The following is a 7,339-nucleotide window of genomic DNA, read 5'->3' as shown; positions in this document are numbered from 1 at the left end:
TATATTCCAGGAAAATGATATTATTTTAGAACGTGAGTTCCTGGAAAATTTCATGAGGGTTAATATTGATCTCATCCCTAGGAGGATCCCTGTAAAACCTCTACATTTAGTGAGCAGGCAGAATTTCAAGCAGTGCTATATAAGCAGTTAGTCATGTTAGCAAATATCTTGCTTTGAACAGGAAGAGGTGAAAAAGGACACAACTGCTCATCCTGTAAGTAGTGCAGCACTTATCTCAAGACAAGCAAACTTTGCAGCCCTTTCTGTAGTGGGTCATAGTGGAGAGACATTTCGTGCTCGATACAGTGCTGTTGGAGGAGCAGTTCTTTGGCAGGATGATAACTCTGAGCCAAAAGCCAGCCGGTTGGCAGTGACGATGGCAGAAGGGTCCTGTCAGCAACAGCTCCACAGACGTTGGCGCAAGTAGCTCAGAGATGGCACGCTGCCAGCTTGCTGAGCCGCCGTCGGCAGCGCACTCACTGCATCTTCCTCAGCTGGTACATGTGTGTGGCACATGGTCCTGTCCCTGGGAAAAGGGAGAATTCTCTCCCTCTGGACTGAAATCAGCAGAGTTCTTTTTTTTTTTTTTTTTTTTTTTCTAATCTTCAACTTTTTACATAGTCCTGTAGCTCTTTCAACTTTCTTTCAGAGCCATGTCCAAAATCTTCTATTTCCCCAATTCAACAGATTCTTTTAGACCTAAGCCTTTTGTCAAAGGAAGAGGGATAGAGCTGATATGGTCAAATGGCTGCTGGACAGTCTTCTCAGTTCCTCTTTTCTAATCTTCTGTCACTTTTGGACTAGATTAAGAAATTCAGCTTGATCCTCTTACACTTCTGACTGCAGTCTTTTTAAAAGAGACAAGAAATTCATTAAAATCAAAGGCCAGCATAGAAATACAGGTTCACAACATTTCAAACTGTAATATCATAGAAGACCTGCAAAAAGACAGACAATGCCATGTTAACTAATTCAAAACACAGCTGCTCTGCCATCTAGTGTCACTGAATAATGCATAATAAAACCGAGCTTCCACAGCAACTGCTGAAACACATTTACAACATATTTTTCTCTCTTGAAGATCTTTGAGAACTAGCATGTACCCATCAGTGGGAAGGCAGACAGAGGGATATGTCAGGGGTAGATTCATTTCTCAAGTGTTTCTGGGCTCTCCAATGGCACTAGAGTGGATATAAGCTGCCCCTTACATAAAAGGACAGCTCCTTATCTGTAAACGAGAGCTGCAAAACCAGGCACATCTGAAGAACCATAAAGCTTCTCCTAGTGATTCATTAGCTCTATAGAAGCCATATAACAATTATTTATTTTACACAGGAATGCAACGATCCTATGAGAGAAGCTTAAGCTTTTAGAACCTACCATATGGTTGTTTTGCCCTAGGTATTTTCTTTTCCAGAATACCTCTGAATTTGGATCAGTGATCACAAATTAAATTGCTGAAAGATGTTGGCTCCTACTAAAGGATTTAATTTTTACTATTCCTTTGCTCATCACGTTCTGAAATGTCACAGCTCTTTGTTCTTGTATCTAGAAGTGATGTGGGAGCAAACCAGTACCTGCAGTAACAGAGCTGAAAGAAAGCACACAAGGCACAAAACTATGCCAGAAACCATGTAAATGCAGCTTGGAAAAGCTCAAATTAGAGGCTACTAACACTACAACATAAATACTGCAGCACAGGAAAGGTTGATTTAATTTAGAAGTTGATGAAAGATACTACCTTAAAGCATCTCCTCTTCCAAGCAAGCCACTTTATGGAAATTTAAGTGCAATGAGGCAGATCTCAACCACTCCTACTGAAAGTTTTTTTTTTTGAGTTTTTGAATTGAATTCCTAGTCCTTATGGACATTCATCCTCATAAGAGGAAAAAGGTAAATGGCCTCACTTAATTGTTTAAGGCTTACTGTAAACACTGATTTTATGTCACCTTAACATCTATAAAAGGTGAGTTCTTTCTTATGGCCTGTTCAACAGCCCTTCTAAATGTAATGTCCATTAAATTCTGAATCACTCTAATCTGAAGAGCTGCTGAGGACACAGAAGTCTCCTGAGGTGGCTCTCCTGAGCTTGCAGAGCCTTGTTTTGCTGGATGGGACTTGAAGATCTCAAGATGTTCCCTTGGCCGTGAACTGACCCAAAGACAAATGGGTCCTCAGGTATCAAATGTCCACCAAAGATCAGTAGGCTTGGTGCATGTATGAAGTTCACTCCAATGTGCTCTAGTTTTTAAAAAACTACAAATGTTTCTCAGTCCTGTTCCCGCCACAACCTTTCTGAAAACTGAGTTAAGTTTTGTTTCTCTCACAACACTCCCAGTTGTTACAAAGACCTGGCACTGGTAATCTGTGGTTTAGACTGATTAGCATCTTATATCCCTTCATTTCTAAAATGGAATTTTAATCAGATTGTAATTCCTTGAAACCTCCATGTCAGTGAGTACTTCCCTGGCCATTAATCAATTTAATTTTGCCCTCTATTAAGCTGCTTAAATCCACTTCACATTACTGATTGATAACTTGCATTGCCTCCAGCACGTCACTGACATACTGTTTTTTTTTAACATTAGGGCTGTGACACTATTAAAAGACTCAGAGAAAAAAAAAGCGCAGATATTTGCATTGATGCTGTTGTGGCTTTTGAGCTTCCCATTTTAAATCCCTGTTTTCTTCAGAGATTTGAAAGTAGGTCATAAATTCATTTCAAAGTGAAATCACTTTCATTGGCCCAATCATGCATGTACTGAGTAGTACCTCTGGGAGGCCAGGATCCTAATACAGATGTAGCTGAGCCCATTTTGCTCAAAACCATGTGCTTCTATTTTCTCTGGCCACTATGCTCTTTTGGTATTTGATTTGGTTGGTTGGTTGGTTGGTTTGATGGTACTGAGTTGAAGCACAAATTGTAATAACGAACCTTAAAGTTTTTGCTTTCCAGAGTAGGAGGAGAATACCTTTTTTTTTTTTTGGCTAAGAAGAAAGATGAAGTTATTTAACTTGAGATCAAATGCTCATGATATGAAAATATTATTAGCTGGTTTATTGCAAATGTGAAGAAGCTGAATTATCATGTCTGGTCATAAACAGCTATTATCATTTTTTCAGGTCAAAAATATGCAACCTGAGGGAACAATTACACAGTCCATGCCCAAGCAAAGGGAATTTAAGTCCTTGGTCCTGGGCCTTATATCAAATGAAAATAAATAAAGAGATACAGAATATGCTTCTCAGGGCAGAGTTTCTTTGGATTAATTAAGATTTCATAACTGTGGACCTGATTCAAGCATGTCTTCTTTCTTACATATTCATTTTCCCCAAAGCAAGGTGGGTGCTTTGCATGCTAATGTACAGCACTGTACGCACAGTTTTGAGCCTGTAACTTTTTATAGTCATGCTGCACTCACACTTTTAAGCAACTGGCAAAGCCAATTTAAGTAAAAGGCAAGGCAGTGTAAAGAAACACCTACAGTCTTGAATTTTGCCATGAGGAGTGACCAAAGAAGGATAAATTCTAGCCTCAAGCTAGCACTGAGAGAAACCATCTTGAAAAACTAAACTGAGTTCTCCTCAGGTCTTGCTACTGAGATTAAAAAAAATACTAAAAAAAAAAAAAACCACCTTGAAAAAACACACCACGAACCAAGCATTTCCATTACGGTTACTGCTGATAAACCTAATTAACTCTCAGTATGTGCCAGACATAGCAGACCTGATTAAAATCTCCCATTTTGGTGTTAAAAGATAATCCAAGGCCTTTAAGCTTTTACTCAGATGCTTAAGATTTCACTAAAGCACCTGCTATACAACCTATGCTAATTAGGTTTTTTTTGAATTAAATTGTTCTATATCATCTATGTATAGAAGGAAGGACATATATTTCTTAATCATAACTATTGAAGATTAACTTCTATCAAATAGGTGTTTTTCACCTTTTTCACTTCTACCTTACTGAAATTATGTTTGGTACCTTGTTTTGTGTTAGGCTGCTGGAATACTGCTCTTCATGTCTAAAGGAATACTTTGGTTTAAATTTAGAGCAGTTTTTGTTGCCATAGGCAAGTCTTCCTAAGCTTGAAGCAAATTTTCATTGTCACTCATGTTTTTGAGACATTGCACTTTGTACCAGAGTCATTTCAACTGTGATGAGCTTGGTGGTATCATAGACTGTAGTTTTGACATCAGAATAAGTGATGCAAAGTTTTGTGTGCTAAGAAGTGACTATATCTTGAATTACTCAAATTATATAATACTTGAGCTGAATTTGATTTTAGCTCTTTATCTCAAAATTTTTCACTTTTGAAAGCAGAAGAGGAACTTGCTTGCTTTTATTTTGATACATTGCTATAATTTTTTTGGAGTTCCCTAGCTTATTTCTTAGAAAAAGATACATAATACTTTGGGAACTTTTTTGTTTAGTAAAACTGATGAAGTCTCCCAATTTTTGTCTATAAAGATTTATCTAATATAGCAGTTTAATAAACAGAATGTGTCCTTATTTGTTTTGGGGGAAGTCACTTCCAGTTCTATGGATGTTGCAGCCTTCTGTGAACCATGGAGTGAGGAGGTGGAGAATCAAGAGTACCATTTATAGCACTCTAAGTCAATAGAAATAATCCTAAGGGAATTTTGAAATAGATCCTTAACTACTTAACACTGACCCTAGAGATTAATCTCAAGTCAAAGCTAGCTGTTCAATGTGGGAACTGGTCACCTGATGATTTGTTATGCTTTTCAAAGGAGCAACAAAACAACTAGGTGCATTTGCTATTGTCAAGCATGCTTTTTTCAAACATTGGTAAAAGGGTCTGATTTCCAAGTTTGCTGGGCCAGTTCAGGTGGCCAATTTTCAATAACAGAAAATATCTTCATTTCTGGGTGGGAGTATCTTAAAAAGAAATATTTTATATTCATATATTAATTTAGGCACTAGTAATATTTCTGGTTGACACTTTCTTAGAAAAAAACCCACTAACTCATTTTTCTTGTTTGTTACGTTATACTGTCTAAAATTTGTTCTGATGCTAATAGTAGTGCTAGTGCACGATTCAAAATCATGCTGTACTAAATCATGACCATAATCCTCAGTGGAGAAAATATGTCAAGAGTGAGAGTTTTCTTATATCTATTACTTCAAATTTAATAGTTAATAATGTATAAGTATTTGGACCCATGAAAAGACCATAAAAAAAAAAAAAGATTATAATATTCTAAGTGTTGCCAAGCTCCAAGATTCATAAAAAGAATGCTACATTAAAAAACAGGGTTTAATTAAAAATATACTTTATATTTTCCTATTTTTATTAGCATTACAGATATTGTCCCTTTGTCATTCAGATCTTCACATTTTTTCTGCAACTCTGAAGAAAAGGTATGTAAAAAAAGAAGTCAATGATTTACACTTGCAGATTTTGTATAACTGTACTGCTAAAAGTAGTATGTTTTAATCTCTGTTTTGTCATCATATTGTAAAATCATTGCTATAACTAAATTTCTGCTTCAAAGTTTTCAAAAATCTTCTAGAAAGATTTGTGGGATAATCTTTCTTTTAATCACTGTATTTTGCCTATGTATTTACCTTTTGCTCTGTCTATTACTAGTTCTGTGTATATTTGCCTTTACGTCTGCTGCTTCCTTTTCTGTGTTTGCCATTCTCTGTCCTTCCTGTTTTCTCAGTGTTTGCATTTCTCATGCATGCTTTTAATGTACCTTTGCTTTTTGTGAAGCTTTCTGTGTGCTCATATTCTCTGAAGGTACAGGGTTATGTTTGGCAATCAGTAACTCAGTGACTGAGTCACTGATCACACTGAATTAATGCTACATCTCTGGTATCCTCCTGTCACCTCTAGCAGCCTGCTTCTTTCTGACACTCTAAGGATTTGTTGTACTCTAGTGTTGGAGTTGGAAAATAGCATAAGCTTGCCCTGAGATAGTCTCTTTCCCTATTGTGATCTAGTTTGCTCTCTCTTGGCCCTACATAGCTCATTGCCTTGCCAGAAGCTTTAATATACTCCTTGCTTTATCTGAAAATAAACCCATACATATTTGCTGTATGTGTGCTTGTAAAGCACAATCCTTTTTCTTCTCTGTACCGGACCAAAGTGAATGCTGACCATGATTCTATTTTAGGATGTTGCCACAGGGCTAATGACACAGGACCGGCACAGACTATCCCTTTAATTTTGGAAGGCTATGATGTTCTTTGACATGGCATTTCAGATTTACTATTATTATTTTCCTTACAATTCTGTGAGGCTCAGCACCTCATGCAAGATCAGAAATATATTTAAATGGGTCTCATTTACAAAGCTGAGCTTTTTTTCCTAACTCATTTATTGATTTTTTTATGAACTCTTCTCAGGATAAAACTACAGCTGAGATTAGTAGGGAAGATATGAGGTTGTGCTATCACATCTTACAGGCTGCGTACCATATGGTAAAATGAGCTGACATCCTGGTCCAGTTCCCAATGGTATGTCATTCACAGAAACTGCAACTATCACCTATAGGAAGTGAACGGGCCTTGACTGAGTTGTCAGCTTGAATTGGAGAATAAAAAAAGAAGTGTCATAAGTGTACACTTTTACACTTTGAACAAGTATGTGGCAGGATCTTCCCTTGAAGTGTGTTAATTTCTGCTTACCTCACTTCCAAAGCAAAGCTCATGTCCAAAGAGGAACAATGAAAAGTATTAATGGCTCTGGAAAAGATTTCCAGAGCCATTAATAAAAGCATTTTAATATAAAAATGGTATTATTTTAGCAAGGTAATGGATTATGGTGATGGAATAAAAATTGAGGGTCATTGATTGAATTGAGTTAATATACCCCTTCATACAAGTAGGAGAACAAACTTAGCGATGCTATAAAAATGCAGCAAAAGATAATTAATATCTCTCCACTGGAGATTTTAAACCACAGTATGCTAAAATTGGCCAGTATAATAATAGCTAACTCAGTTTAGAAAAAAAACCCAAACCCTTCAGGGAGCATAGTCAATTAAATTTACAGATAAATGAAAACAATTCTCCTTACTTTAGAAATATTACAGACATACCTAAATTCTTGCTATCGTATATTTGTTGATTTTGCACTCACATAGGAGACCTTCAGAGGTGGTGCTTTGGGACAGGCTGACAGCCTTCATGTGCTGGTATCTAATGCAATCAGGTAATGGCTGTGATGGCAGGAGCACCTGTACAAGTTTGGGATTAACTGGGCCACACCAGATGCAGCTGCAGTGTTGGGCGGGAGTGAAGTAGGGGAAATGCAGAGTGAGGCAACTGTGAGAGACTTGGCTAGAGAACCCCTGAAGCACCACATGG

The 7,339-nt window shown here is 37.2% G+C and overlaps 1 long non-coding RNA gene across 1 annotated transcript; it reads right to left on the bottom strand.

Annotated features, from left to right (window-relative positions):
• Positions 1-493: 493 nt before the first annotated feature.
• On the bottom strand, positions 494-7,133 carry LOC112956242. The gene is made up of 2 exons (XR_003251009.1): positions 7,072-7,133; positions 494-847 (listed from the first exon to the last, which is right to left on the bottom strand). It is a non-coding gene; the product is annotated as an uncharacterized LOC112956242 (long non-coding RNA).
• Between the last annotated feature and the right edge of the window lie 206 nt (positions 7,134-7,339).

The sequence above is a fragment of the Nothoprocta perdicaria genome, unplaced genomic scaffold (assembly GCF_003342845.1).
Source record: "Nothoprocta perdicaria isolate Ctin4 unplaced genomic scaffold, notPer1 scaffold_61, whole genome shotgun sequence".
Lineage (NCBI taxonomy): Eukaryota > Metazoa > Chordata > Aves > Tinamiformes > Tinamidae > Nothoprocta > Nothoprocta perdicaria.
This window is presented reverse-complemented; position numbering and strand designations above follow the sequence as displayed.